Raw genomic sequence first — 16,291 nt, 5'->3', positions numbered from 1 at the left:
CATTTCTCTTTGTTTTTGTTTTGCCATATTTTTTTCGGTTTCTATGAATTTTCATTCATTTTCATAAGTTCTGCTGCTTGTTTTTAGACTTGTGGGTGTTTTTGCGAGTGGTTATGTGTGTGTGTGTATGGGTGTTAGTATGTGCGTGCATTGTGTCACTCTTGAAGCGCTGGGAAAACGCTGGCCAACGCCAACGCCAAAGTCAGCATGTCAGCCATTGAAAAGTTTTAGTTCAGTTCCAGTTCGAGTTGTGTTCAGTACGACGGCAGCGTGCAACGTGCACAGTTTGGCAACGCAGAGAGGAAAAACTCAGTTCAGCAAATAGCAAATCAAGTGGTTAAACATTAAAACAGTTTCATTTGTAAGAATACACAGTTATTATTATGGAAAATTTGGTTTACAAAAGAAATTTTTTAACTTGAAAAAAGTAATTTTCAAAAGAAAATTTCAATAATACAAAGACATTGTTTACTGAAACGTTTAATTAGGACTTTTCACCTCAACAGACAGCGACGTGGCATTGTTGGCTGACTTTTTGTGTATTTTTGTGCGGTTGTGTGTTTGTGTCTGTATATACAGTGTGTGTTTAAAGCAAATAGTGGAGTTGCTGTTGCGTTAAGACAAATAATTTTCTGGAAAAAAACGAAAATTGATAAATACAAATTTCGAATGTCTAAACACTAACACACACAAAACGTGACAGAAAATAATACTGTTGATAGTTTGTTTAACCACGAATTGTGTTACTAATAATTTGAAGTAAAACTATTTGAAAACTAACAAAAATTCTAAAATTTAAATTTAATTCCAAATGAAATCAATACAAATTAGTTCAAAAATAAATAATAAACGTTTATAATTTTGTTGTTTGTTGGTGTAAATTGTGCTATTGAGTAGCATACAGTTAGAACTCAAAATGAAGTGATATTTCTTACAAACTTGAGAAATGTGGAATATTGCAAACATAGTTTAGTTTTAGAAATACTAATATATAAACAAGCGTAAAAAATATTTTAAAAAATTTGCAAAAATATAGGAAATATATTTTCTTTTTATTTTAAGCTCTCTGTCTGCAATAAACAAATTAATCTTAAAACTTTCCTCCAAAACAAGTATAAAATTTTATGATAAAACAAGAAAAACGTTTATATTGGCTGTACCGTAGCTAAAATACCCTTCACAGCTGCATTTCTTTTAGCATAAAAGGGTATAAAGCGACCCTTATCTTGATTTGGATTGGTCAGTTTGTATGACAGCTATGTGCTATAGTAGTCCGATTTGTACAATTTGTTAGGAGATTATAGCGCTGTCTTGGACAATAATCTGTACAAAAGTTCGTTTATGACAGATATATGCTATAGTAACCCGATCTGAACAATTTGTACACCAATTCTAGCCTTGACTTGAACAATAATCTTTGCCAAATTTCGTGAAGATATCTTGCCAAAAAAATATTTTTCCATAGAAAAACTCAATTTTGATTGGTCAGTTTGTATGGCAGCTATATGCTGTAGGGGTCCAATCTGAACAATTTGTACATGGGTTGTAGCTTTGCCTAGGACAATAATTTATGATGAATTTCGTGAAGATATCTTGTCAAATAAACAAGTTTTCCACACAAGGACTTGATTTTGATTCTTCAATTTGTATGACAGCTGTATGCTATAGTGGTTCGACATCAGCGGTTCCAGCAGATGAGCAGCTTCTTTTAGTTTAGACTAAATTTCATATCGATGTCACAAGAACTAAGGGACTTGAGTTTACATATTATTTATGTATACATTATATAGGGTCTCATGCGCTTTCTTTTTACAAACTTCGAGGCAAAATTAATACACCCTAAGATATGTTAAACAAAAAAAAAAAAATACGAAAATCAAATTTTTTTGAAAAAATCAGCCAAACTTTTAAAAACAAGTTTTATTCGCAAATTTTAAGAAAGCAAGTCGTTTTATTGATTCTTGTACAATATAACGGAGTTGCATTTTTTTTTTTGAAAGAAGAAGGAAAAGCACGTCTATCTCCGTTAAAAGCTCATATTTTTCATTCTATTTTTCAATAAAATATAATTTTAAATAATTATTTTATAATCCTATATACTAAAACAAAACTTGGGAATGTGTAGAACTCTCTCAAGCACTACCTATTGGTACCAATACTGTAAGTTTACAGATTCTTTCTTATCCTTACCGGCGAAGAAGGCTGGATGCTGACGAGGTAAAATTTCAACATTTCCCCGTTTTAGCTACACTGTTTTAGCGTCAGTGAAATCATCTCAATTTCACTTCCTCAGCTAGAGGAACTCTATGGTATCGACTTAAATCGCCTTAGCACATTTATAATGAGCTCAACACTTTACTTCGATTTATGTAATTTTATTTCGTCATACAAAAATTAAGCCCTTCGAGAGACATACAAACAACCAAAGATATAGTAAGTAATCTTTTTTTGTGTAGAAGAAGGAAAATCATAGTGTAATGTAGAGAAATAATGATGTAGTGAAATATTTGAGCATTCTAACAAATCCTCTATTTTTGATGCAAATGCATTATATACTAATAATCTATAACCCGTATGAGAATTACACAATTGCATATTGCTAATTTAATGAAATCATACGCTGTACAAAGCACGAGCATTGAGTAAATACATAATATCTCCGATCACATATGATCATAAAAAAAAGAATTGAAAGACATTAAAATTCATATTTATGAACTACTTATAAAAATGTAATCGATTTATCTAAATATAATTTACACTTACGTCCCTTAATGGTTTTAACTGCCCAAAAAGCTATATATTTTATAAAAGCGTTCCACAAGAGCGGGTTTTACGTAAAAGGTATTGTATTCTATAAACATATTAGGAAAATATTTTATGCCGTTAAAACATTGTCAACACAATTTTCTAAAAAAAGGTTTGCTTTACCCATATCTATTGAAGTGTTTATTCTTTTTTTCAATCAATACCGTTACCTTTGTAGTATACCCTATCAAGTTTGCGTTTCAATGTTAATAGATCTAAAGCTTAGATTAGATTAAATTCTAAGCAAATTTATTATGGATATTTTTTAACAATATCCCGTCGAGCATTAAGTACAAGTAAGTGAATATTTAAGGAAATATTAGCTATGGCATGGTATGATATAACATGTGGTGCTTTTAACATATGTCCGTTTTCATTAGTGAATAATACAGTGTAAAACAATTTGGGTAGTTATTTTCATAGTAATTCAAATATTTTTCTCTTTCCAAATTTAACGAAAGTGCCAGGCTGTTTCTTGCAATCATATCAATAAAGTTTTTGTTGAGTCTCATTAAAATTTCTTATTCGAAAATCGAATATATACAATAAAAATCATGTGTTAGATATATTGTAAATACAAGTATGTTCACGGTATCGTTTCACGAAGCTCAATTGCGTAATAGTCTTTGATTTTATTTTCAAATTTAAAATTTTTTTTGAAAGACTAAAGAATAACTCTTGTACATGATATATTTAATAAGATAAAAACAACCTTGACAGTCTGAAATCTACAGTCGGCCCATAACCATTCATTGCAGAGTGTAATTATTTACTCTTGTAATTTTTTGTTTACAAAATTCATTCACTATCAAAAATTTATTAAAATGAAAATTCACTGAAAAATTTACACACAAATTATAAAATATTCTAAAAATTATTACTTATGAGTATTTCAAGCTTTTAAGCCAAAACTTAATTAGTGTGGACTATTACAACTACGGCAACTCAAAAAAAAAACAACCTCAAATTTACACAAACAAACAACTAAATATGAAAAGTGCTGTTAAAATAAATATTTAAATCAAAAACTTTAAAAACCTACAGTTTAATCACTTACTTCCGCTTAATTTGCAGAGTGACAGTGGTGTTTATATCTTTAATCGAACGCCAAACTATACGACCTCAGTCGTCGCATGTTTGCATATAGAACTGTTTACATTCGTGAACTTAATTAGTGTTTCATAAAGAAATTTTGGAATAAACAAATCAGCAGTTTACATGATATCCTTCAACAGATTTTCAAGAAAGTGGTAAGTAGTTTTCTGTTTTAAATAATATAAAACATGTACATATATATCTATGGAACATAAATACTGAGAACAGTTTGGAGTTTTAGTACAATTTATATTTCAAATTACAGAAGTAATGGCTTTAACTATATATATATATATATAGTAGTATTATTGATTTACATGGCAGACACAAATTTTTAGTCGTTAAAAATCGTTTATAAAATCTATTCTAAAAACATATAACATTTTAAAAAGATAGCGTTGTGTATAGCATTAACTTAAGTCTTAGTACTCACCACACTCAGAAAGACTAAAAACATCATACTAACCTTGTACTACTTAGAAACGTAAACGTTAGCTCTCACGAAAAAAACCTGAAAAAAATGTATATCAATACATTAATTAATATAATAATTTGTCAGAATCCATTAGTTTAGCTATACAGTGATCAGGAGAACGTATCGTAAGATTTCTTTAATATTTAGTTCCAAACCATAGCTCACTGCACCTTAACAGGTTAGCACACAATTCCAAAATTATTAGCAATTATTAACTCATTAATTTTCTGCTACATAAAACAGCAATTTTTTTCCTTTCCTGAGCATTGAAGCCTTTTCTCAAAATGTCTCTCTTGTTAATATCGGAAATCACTTTATTGTTACCGCCCTTATTATTTCGACTGTACTCCAACTTATTACGCAAGAAATTTTTTATAACTTTTCAACTTCTGCCATCATTTTTGATATTTCAATTGTTGAAAGTTGTAACACTTCATAAGCTTCGTTTATTGCTTTCTCTTCAACCGATAGCCATTTGACTTTGGCCGTATTAAAGATAATAGAACACTTAAGCAATACAAAATATTTGATGTCAATACTTGCACATGTTCAAACTCCGAAGATAAATGCAATTCAAATTGCATGTGCTAACATGATGACGCAAAAATAAAGTGTGCTTTATTCAGCTTAAAAAAACAGAAAATAGCAAACACCACATAACGAGAGATTCTTATCGCTTGTTTTCTTTACCAGTGATTGTTCATTCAAAGATGAGAATATCAGAAAACAATAAAGTGGCTGCAAGTTAGTAAGAAAAAAATCAGAAGCAATTGTACTAAGCGAATAAAGCTGTACCAACCAGGTGACGCGCCGTGTAGGTATGCCATTAAAGTAGTAGTAGTAGTATGTCAGAAAATGTTTTTACTCTATTTTATTAAGATAGATAGATATATTCTGAGCTATTATGTTTAGAGTCGTTAGGAAAAGTATTTTATTTATTTTTGGCATCAGAGCACATTTATAGCTGCTGACCATCTCGCAAGCTAACCCATATTTTGGTATAAAGTGAGAAATAGCCACTGAGGTCGTCATATTCGGTATATGGAGGTATGAAAAGATATATACCGATGTTGACAAGTTTTAACTGAAAGTTTTCACTCAGTAGATGTACTATTTGTGCTAGGTTCATTATCTTCATCGATAAATTATGCTATGTTAAAGTTGTAAAGTGAAAGTATATGATGGAATCTAAAATGGACTTACTACTTACTATTTATAACTAGGAAAATAGGCGAGGTTCTAGGCCGACTAAGTTATTTTGTCATTTTCAAACTGTAATATAAGGAATCCACGAATATGTTACGTAACAAATTTGGTTCAAATTGTTTAAAATTTATTTAAGATTAAGCAGTCGCTACGATATTATAGTTCAACAAAAAGCGGTCGGTGCTGCGCCTAAATATCCAGTGTTAAACCTCACATTGTTGTTAACGTTCTCACGTATTTTTAAGTAGTTTTGGCACTTTTTAGGGGTGACCGTGGTTATTCCGATTGCATCTATTTGCGCTTTGGATCATGAAATGTTAGTTTGTAATAATGTTTTCACAAAATTTGGTTGATATGGAATAACAAGAAACACATGTAATATAATTTTTAAATTATCGGTTGAATAAACAGGCGGATGGACGACGGACATCAGGAACTCAATCCCCCTCTACAAGGGACATTTAAAAAGATAGAGTTTTCAGTTTATTATCATTTCTTAACATATATTTTGGCAGTATAAATATAAATTTTAGCTAAAAATATTGTGTAGAGCATGAGTTACAGCGTTCTGAATACCCCCGCTTCGAAAAAATGTACTCACAGTTCCTCCATGATTCTGGCTGATTGGCTTATCTGTAGCGAAAAAAATTATAGCGTTTCGCCTAGAAGCAAAAATTGGACTATTATCAAATGAATATACCAAAAATTAGACTCTTGGTAGACATTTCAAAAACAAAAGTTGCGAATTTCGCGTTTTTTCGTTTTTTGCTATAAAAAGATCTTGAATTATGAGAAGTTTTGATTGATAATTAATTGATTCATTCCATCCCTTTTAATGGGCTAAGTGTGCCCTACAATTTTTAAGATACGATGGAGTAAAGTTTAAAAAACAGAGTTTTGAGAAAAACACGTTAAAAGTTTCAAGTCTGCTAACTCAGCGCTCCCAACAGCTCCGTCTTCTAACCGTTGTATCTTTAAAACGACTTCGAATTTTTGAAAATCACTTTTCTACCGCATCATGGACACATGAGATGACACGCTTTAAGTAAAAAACAAACTACTGTATCATTCGTTTTACAATATTTGAAGGAAAACATTAAATATTTTTCGAATTACACACAAGACGACGCTAAACAAAGCAAAAAAAAATCACTGCTGCAATGATTCCGGCCTTCTCCGTTTCTGCGTGGATGTACTGCAAACGACCGTTCGGTGAAAAAAATTATTATACCCTGCAGTAATATGTTGCGAGAGTATACAAATAACCAAAATATTTTATTATTATTTAATAAAAAAAAGAAACAAAATACTCTACAAGAATGTTTAGTAATATATATAAAATAGCTTAAATATGTAATTTTCTCGTCTAATCTCTTGAAAGTTGCTTTTTGCTGAGTTAAGCAATGAAATTAATCTGTATCCACACAATCATAAATGTAAATATTTGGTATCGGTCCCATACAGACAATTTATGCCTCCCCCTTGCTCTTACTAAACTCACTTAAGCCAGCGTCCGTTGCATTAATGCGATTAGCTCTCAATGACAAATGCATTTTCTGCATCTTTTTCGCTGCGAAAGCCTTTGTTTGCCGTATGGACGATGGCAAGCTGGGCGATGGTTGGCTGTCCAAATAACTTTTGATTTATCGGTGGCTAAAAGAGTTGAAAGCTTAGCTGTTTACACAAACAAGAACAAATACAAACATGCGCACTTAAAATGAATAACTCATATCCTGGCGTACTCAAAATACCATACGCACACATACACACACATAAAAAGAAATTGCACTACAAAAGGACAATAACACACGTGTGCGCCAGCAGCATTTTGCGCTGCCACAACAACATTTGGCGTTTATTTATGACCAAGCATCAGCGTTTAATGGCTGCCGTTGGGCATGGGGCCAGACCAGCAAATACAAAAACAAAAATCAGAAACAAACAAAATACATTTAACAGTGTGTGTGTGTAAATGATATATTTACCTTTCTATGTAAGTAGCGTTGCTTAGAAATCGCATTGTCAGGGTTGTAAATTTTACAAGGTGATTAAATTCGGCTTTTTTTTACATTTTTTTTTAATATTTTTAAATTTTAGCTTTTTCCAAGAAAATTTATTTTGGAGTCAACAAAATATTTAATAAAATTTATAAAATTAAAAGAAGGAAGGGTGACTAATTTTATTTAATTTTTTTAATTTTATTAAATATATTTCAAAATTGTTTTCAGCAATTTTTTTTAAGTTGCGAAAAATGTTATATTTTAAAAAAATTCATATATGTATATCAAATATACAGAGTTGTTGATTTTTTATTTTTTGAGTTTTTTTACAAATAATTCTAAATTTCGCATTTTTAGAACATAAGTTTTTTTTAGGTATAGAAAAATAAAAATATTTTGAAATTTACGCTAACGGTACATTAAACCCAAATAAACATTTTCCATACACAGTTGTGGTGCAAATATATGTTTTTTGTTGCTAACATTTGCAACAAAATGCTGGTCATTATTGCCGAGCTAAGATGGGTTTCCATAATGACGCTCATATTTCAAGCTGACACTCGAAAATGGTCAAGGGACCGCGCACATCAAATGAACCACGAACATACACACACTCACACACATTGAGGGGAAAACGCGTTGTGAGCTCGCAGCTATTTGTAGCAGGAAGCTGCACGAACAGCAAAGCGTTAATAATTGCCATGACCAGTGGATTTATGTGCCGCATTGTGGTCGTGCGTTGCGTCAGGAGGAAGTAATCGTTCCATGTGAGTGATTTATATAGCAAAATAAGCGCTGCAGCATTCTCGTGAAAAGTTGACGCATTAGCCGAGTTTAGATTAGAAATTTTATTTTATTTTTAATGTGAAAACGGTTAAGTGTTTAGCAGAAACAATTTATATATGTTAACATGATTTAGCATTTTTTAGCTGTAAGTAGTAGATTGGAAAACATTGTTATTTTTAATTTTTGAAGCGGGGAATTTTTGCTCCCACAAAATAAAGTTCTCAATAATCATTACACTGCCACAAAAATATATTTTCTGTGAATTGGGCCTAACCAATTTTTTTTTTTTTTCAAATTAGTCAAAAGCTAAGAGGCAATTTATCCATTTTTCGAATTCAGTCTCGAAATCCGAACTAGTTGAATTTCAAATTTGCAAATTTAAGCGTATAAAAATTTTAACAATTAAGAATTAAGAAGAATTATGAGCGTCATCCTCGATTCCTCCTCATACCAATGGTGTATAACATTTTTCGGGCCAGCTTATATCACAGATGCTATTTTACATTGGAAGTTTTAAGCTATAAAATATGTATTTTGTTTTTACTAACCTAATTTTTTTTCATTTTCTAGAGTTATGTTAAATAAACGTACAACAAAACCCTATTTTATTTTACCAATACCGTTTTTTTAAACAAAAAAAAAAAAAAAATACGCCTAAATGTAGGCAACGTTCTGACTCGAATATTTCGGTACTCTCTTAAAGTTGTAGAAAATTGTAGCATACATTTAAGCTTGCATATGAATGTTCTATAAAATTTTTAACATATTGTTTTTAAAATAGGTCAGTGTAAATAAAATAATAAAAAAAATTACTAAAATAGAACAGTATAAGGTTGCGAATATTCAAAAAAATAAATAAAATAATATTACCAATAATTTGTTTGTCTTAATTAATTTGTTGATATGTTAATTTAGGTGAAAAAGAAAAAGTAAAAAAAAATGTTAACATAAATTTGTGTGCACATATTAAAATTTCAATACAAAAAAGTACAATTTATTGTTTTTAAAAGAAAGGCAACAAAAATATAAAAGTATTTTTTATTAAAGTAGCAAATTGCTGCCAAAACTCAAAAGAAATAATAACAATAATATAAATATTATATTAAGTTTTTTTTGTCTCTTATTCTCCGCCTAAATGTTGGGAAGTGTTTGCTTAACATAAACAGTTATAACACACTTTTTTTATGATGATAAATTTTACAAAATATGCATACAATTTGGCACTTATGAAAAAACTAGGACAACCAAAAATAGAATAGGTATTGTTAAAGAATATTAATAATAAAATAATAATAATAATAATACAATTTTAGTGAATTTTTATTATTAATACCCTCGCTAGAGCGGAGAAACTTTTTTTTTGCTTTTATAGGCAAGACGACCTCCGAATTTAAAACACCTCATAAAAAGTCTTACTTAGTCCATATTAGTCTTTCAGTGTGGGCGGAAAATTATAGCGCTGACATATTGTCGTGTAACCAAATATATAATAATAGAATAACCTTTTTGGATTATAAAAAAAAAATATTTCTTCTGTTGGAAAATCACTTTGCATGCCCAAAAGTTTCTCGGAAAGGTTTGTATTGCAATTTTATATACTGAATATATAATTATTGAAATTGCTGCCTACATATAGCAACATATTTCTGAAAAAAAAAATAATAAAATACTGCATAAAGCAAAATTGAATAAATTCATGAAATAAATATGAATTGAGTAACTGTAGTGCTTACTATATTTGCCTGAGAAGACTAAATAAATATTATATTATATATAATATGCCTACACCACACACTCCTCACTGCAATGATATTTCATTTATATTTCAAGCATAAACACACAAGCTCCCTTCACACTTTACAAACCTTTGTGCTATTCTTTACTTCCTCACATAACACCTAATTCAGCTTCTTTCGAAAATATTGATTATTAGCCATTTAGTGTATCTAATAAACACGAAACTACCACCATCATCCTTTGTTGCATTTTTCAGAACAAGCAATACTCATCTTTCAACCCCACATACTTCCACCAGTCCACGTAAATATATATACATTTCTTTATCTATGCTTTTCTATGTATTTACTTCGAGCATTTTGTATATCTGCATTTCCATTTCCTCGAACTTCGAAATTTCAGTAATAATTTGCAAAGCAGCTGCAAAGTTTTCTGTTTATTGCAGATGCTTTTAAATTAGAAAACAAAATTTAGAGTTAATTGAAAATTGTTTAGAAAAGATGAAAGAAAGCAATAAAGTAGCAAACTTGAAGAATAGAAACAACAACGGATTGCTAATTTAACGTTTTAACAAATATTCGTTACACACATACCTAAAGGATTATTGAAATATTTTTTCTTTATTGAGAAAATAAGAGGCATTTATACAGAAAAGTATTCAAAAGATCTTTCAAAGTTTTACATAGAAGATGTTGATGCAGATTTTATGACAAAGTTTTGGATTTCAAAAAACTATATTTTTGAATAAGTGAGGTTAGCTTATTTTGAATCTTGAAACAAAATAACCCAACAAAAGCATAAGCGTAGCAGTCAAGAAAAAAGTTTTGAGTTGATTCCACCTCACTATCTTCCAAATGTTATTGAGAGTTTTGTTTTAGAATAGTAAACTTTGTAGCCCATTTAGAATAGGTAGTAAACCGCCAGTGTCCAGACAGAGCCCCTTAACGGTGTGTATAATCTCACACGAATAACTCTTTTCAGCTATTCATCCAGTTTCTTCCTTTAAGGGATTATATCCACTTGTGAATTGTATAACATAAAAGGGTATTTTAGTTTTGCATATATAACGAATGTACATATATTTGAAAATATTCTCCTAAAAATTGAAGATAATTCAGCAATAAGTTTTGGATATATGAGCCTATTTGTAAGAATTGTTTAAGATGGTGTAATATGCTCCCCAAACATTTAAAAACGTTTTTCTCGAGATTCAGACAGGCTGCACCGATCGATTTGAAATTTCCACATGCCCATACTGGATATATTTGAATCAAAGTAATGAGATTTTTAATAATAACATCAATTTTAAACTACTCTGAGGCGTACATGTTTTCTAAAAAACGATTTTTTCTTTGATAACCCGCCATTGACACCTTTTTTCGGAGGTTTTCCTGGAAATCTGCTATGAGATCAAGTTAATCCGAATTTTTTTTAAATGAATTGCCAATTATTAAAGTACATTAAACTCTGTAAATGTTGTTTATTAATTAAAATGACTCTTCAATAATTCCTCTTAAGCTCATCAATCGTTTTCGGCGATCATACTCGTTTACACTGGAGTCTTCTTAAGAAATAGCTTTATCAAGGAAAACCAAGTTAGGGAATTTGGAGGTTTCCTGCATTTTAAAACGAGATAAAGTGTTTTAACGCCTTAACTAAACCACTACAGGGCGAATATTCATTTGGAACAAAAACGGTGAACCAATATTGGTTTCAAAATGTGTAAATGAAGTTTTCCACTGTTATAATAACTGCAGCAATCTTTCGAGATTTATTGACCTTTGTATAATATTCCATGCATAGGTCCCTAATTTAGCATGAAAATATTTGCTGTACCGACAATAGAATTTTATGCTTTTACTAATCTCAATCTGTGGCAGCACTTTATCTCTAACCTAAATTGTGTGATATATACAATATATAGGATATAAAATGCTTTTAAGAATTAAATATATATACATTCAACGCCTTATTCAGCAATCATTGTCCTAAGCTGAATAAGCGCTGAAAACCAAAAAATTAAGTACAAAATTTTCAATATGTTATTACTGAAAAAATTGCATCTTTTTATACTATACAAATGCACTCGTATAGCCCTTATTCGAAACATTTAAATCTGATCTAACCTAACCTCTAAAGCTCAACCACTAGTCCACACCATTGCTTTGTAATACGTTCATACGCATACATACACATATACCACTGAAAAACCAAATACCACTCACAAATCAGATGGCGAAACATGATAACTCGAAACAAACTGCGAACCTTTCCTTCGCACTAATTGCAACTCGAAACTAATTGGCTTGAGATGGCGAGGTGAGCTTGCGTCTATGCATGTGTGTGTGTGTGTGTGTGTTTGTTGAGCAGGTGTGCGCCGATTTCAAAGTACTACTTTGTATTGTGCGTGGATTGGTTTACATTTTGTGTTCTACAACTACATAAAAACTCACCTTTTAATTGGCGCTTACTTAAAAATACCGTTAGCTGTAAAGTTGGCAAAACAAAAGCCAAGCGCTAAAGCGAAAATTGCGGAATACAAACTAAAAAATGGTCTAACAAACAATTTCAAGATGAAATTCATTAAACCGAAATGCTTGGATTGAATGGCGAATAAGTTTTAGTTTTGCTTTGTTAGAGAATCACAAGGTGGGAAAAAAATCTAGTAAAATAAAACAGAAAATGGAAATGTTAACAATAGAGTTAACAATATATAATTTTTGAAATATATTTGTATTTTGCTAATTTTGAGTAGAAGAAAAAAATTCAATTCGGAGAGCATGGATTTTTAATAAAAAAGAGTTCCATTTGTATTCCTAATTTCATTTCTTCAATTAATTGCTATTTCATGTTTGGTTTCCAAGGCATTTGTTGCGTTTTGTAACATCGCATCGCATTTTTATCAAAAACTTATTATTGGAAACTCATTATATTTTCAATATATATACATTGGCAACGCTAATAATAAAACATGATATTAAGATTCTTTCTGCAAAACATATTGTGTTCTTAAGTTCCAAATGTTAAATGAAAAATGTAATGGCAATCCTATTTATTTAATTTCTTTAAATTTCTCTTCAAGTTAAAAGGTACATTGATAAAACCTCGAAAAAATTAAAAACGCAAAACTTAAAAATATATTCACTCTAATTAAATCTGATCCGGTTTGGTTCATTCAACCGATTCATTAAACATTTTTTTTTAGATTGGTACAACCCATTTTTATGTTCGTGTGAAGCTTGATTTGCATATGTCAATTAGTATGTATTTGACAGCAGTTTGTTTACGACGCGAAAGGTTTGCCTGACTTTTTATCATGGCAAAAAATTTAAAAACGAGTTTGTTTGAAATTTTGTGGATGGAATCACGGCTACGGAAGAGATGAAAATGTTGCAGAAGTGTTTTGGGAAGTCTGCTTTATCATCGAAACAAGTATTTGGGTGGTCCATCCACCACATACACACACAGACGATACATCGAAAAAATTTGAAGAAACAGTGCTAGAAAATCGTAAAGTCGTCGTGTTGGCGTCAGAGGGATGGCAGGGGATCTCAACATCTCTTATAGTGTAGATCGGTTCAACACATTAGCAGGGAACCTGTCAATTCTAAACTCGTACCAAGAAACCTGAATCTGTTTTAAAAACGATGTCGAACAGAGGTCAAAAAAGAGATGCTTGAAAACATAGCTGCGGACATCAAAAACATCATTACTTGTGACAAGACGTGAGTTTATAAATATGAGGTCGAACAATATAGAAAATCAGAAAAGAGCCAAAACCGAAAATACTAAAATTCGTTAGCACCTTAACCGATCTCAACTAAGGCCGAGTGAAATTTGTTCAGCTGGTATACTTTTAAGAAAAATTTAAGAAAAACAAAACTGTTCAAATTTTAGAAATCGAGAAAGTCAGACAGATTGTTGGCAATCCTATATATGTTATTTATAGTATATATGTTGCGGTTGATTCGCAATAATACTATATTTTCCAATTGCAAATTTTCCAAAAATTATTTTTGAGTATTGATTGGTGGCAACCCTACGTAAAAATTAAATATATTAAATACATAGTTGGCAACTCTATTGTGCAAAAATTCTAGAGTGCCAAATATTTGTAGTGTTTTAAAAATAGTTCAACAATTCTAACTAATTTTCGGGAAATGTATATTTTTTCTATTTTTATATGAGTTCATCTGAACCCCTCTGCGACTTTTCTTTACATACCAATACTCAATATAGCTTCCACTCACCTCCGGGCTTATGTGTGTTTGTTTTGAGGCAAGTTTTGACCGCAAATCATTCTTGCATACACACATATATATGTTTTTAGATTTTTCGTTTGGAAAAATTAATTTCCATAGAAATTTCACCACTCCCAAAGCTTACACTTTAAAGCTCACTGACCGGAAAGCCAATAGTTTACGTTGAAAACAAATAAAAATTTTGTGGTTTGCTTTTGTATTGACATTCTTTCATACTTTTTTTTACAGATAAATAAATTATTTGCTTATGCGTTTTTGATTTCACGCTAATTGAAAAGTTTTACGCTTTACTAAATTTGCGAAAATTTCAGAAATTTATTTTACAAATAAACCTACAAATGTTTGTGTGTGTGTGTGTGTGTGTACGTAAATTCTAACATAAATTTGCATTTGAGTTGCTTAATTATAAAGCAAATCGACATTTAATAAATTAATTGCTCGTGTTTTGCCCCAAACAACTAACTACGTCTAATAAATGAATTTTAAATCACCACTTTAATGCGCCTTAAAGCAGACTACGTGCACACCATAGCAACGTGAGGCTAAGCCAGCGCACTACAAGCGACAGTTGCTTGGCAACAGCAATTCACCAGCTCTCTAGCCAATCAACCGGTGAGTTTTAGGCATGAACTCCCTTGCCACACATCCCCCAACGCTCGCTTGTGGCAGGAACAATTTTCAAAACCTTGACATTATGGACGGTCGTGGTATGGATAAACAGAAGTATTTATTTGCTGTTTGTGAGCTCGCCACGGTCGCTTCGAATGTCACGGCTGTGTTCTTGTACCTCAGGCACCCCCTCCTGCCACATAGCAGCGTCGCTGCGCTTTTCTGCTTGCTTCGTTGCTGGCGCTTTCATTCAGTCCGCTTGTCGCTTTACGAAATTAAAACGAAACGACAAGTAAAAAATAAATTAAAAAAGAATAACAACAACAACACTAGATTTACAGCTAATTCTGTTGAATAATTTCACTTACATATTGCCACATTACTCCAGCTGCTGCTGCTGCCGCACTTGTTTGTCATAGTGAAACACCCCTGATGCTGTATAAACTTTCACTTTGTACACTGTGTTTCGTTCCCCCACCAAATTGGCTAAGTTTTGTGTTATATTTGTTTTTGTAATTTGTATGTCTTTCACTAAATGTAATTGAATTTATTTTGCTGCATTTTTTTTTTTTAATTTTGGCGTTTGAAATTTTTTATTTCTAAACTCTTAATGTATTTTTACTGTGCGAGCGGTATGTGGTGGCGCGGGGACTGGCGCATTAATGCTGTTAGCTCTAAAATGAGCGTCTGCGTAAATAATTTATTTATTTATTTTGTTTTTTATTTGGATATTTCGCCCGAAGCGGTACAGGGAATTGGGGAAGGTGATAGTGCTAAGGGTGCGAAGTTGTTTTCTCGCTCTCAAGTCTTAAAAATTTCATTTGAAGTTTAAGATTTTCAAGTGTGCGTCAGTTGTTTATAAAGGATAAATTTCAAACTTTCGAAGAATATTTTCAAAAATATTTACATTCGATATAGATATATGTGAAAAAAACGAGCATTTTTGAAATTTACAAGTGCATATAGTCCTTGTAAGTAATTTACTCTAGCTTTTCGACCTTTGTGAAGTGTTAAAGTAGTTTATGAACTTAATAACCTATAATTAACTAAAAACTTGTCAATCCAGCACTCTTCAAACCAAATATCAGCTAGTAAGGCTCTCGATAGTCGTAATTTCTTTATGGGAGCTATTTTTTAAACTATTTGAGATTTTTTGAGAACTCACTAATGATATTTAACCAAACTGTTTTGATTCTTCTCGAAACCGTTACTATTCAAATCGTCAGGCTATTAACATTCTTTGTAAGAATTTGTCAAAATATGGGCTACCTTTATCCCCCTTTCATGTCATTCTATGAATTCTAATGAAGGCC

General features: G+C 31.1%; 1 protein-coding gene across 2 annotated transcripts in view; it reads left to right on the top strand.

Moving 5' to 3' along the window:
* Positions 1 to 235: 235 nt before the first annotated feature.
* The window catches only part of miple2 (midkine and pleiotrophin 2), a 231,366-nt gene continuing 215,310 nt past the window's right edge, over positions 236 to 16,291 (top strand). Inside the window, exons 1-2 of one of the 2 annotated variants that reach the window (XR_011397080.1) lie at positions 236 to 361; positions 3,883 to 4,058. The gene's annotated coding sequence lies outside the window, so the exon portion shown is untranslated. Of the gene's footprint in view, positions 362 to 411; positions 428 to 3,882; positions 4,059 to 16,291 lie in introns of those variants that run through there. The other variant, XR_011397081.1, reaches the window with a different exon arrangement.

Source organism: Bactrocera oleae, chromosome 6 (genome assembly GCF_042242935.1).
Source record: "Bactrocera oleae isolate idBacOlea1 chromosome 6, idBacOlea1, whole genome shotgun sequence".
Taxonomy (NCBI): domain Eukaryota; kingdom Metazoa; phylum Arthropoda; class Insecta; order Diptera; family Tephritidae; genus Bactrocera; species Bactrocera oleae.
Note: the sequence above shows the minus strand (reverse complement) of the source record. Positions and strands in the feature narration are given on the sequence as shown.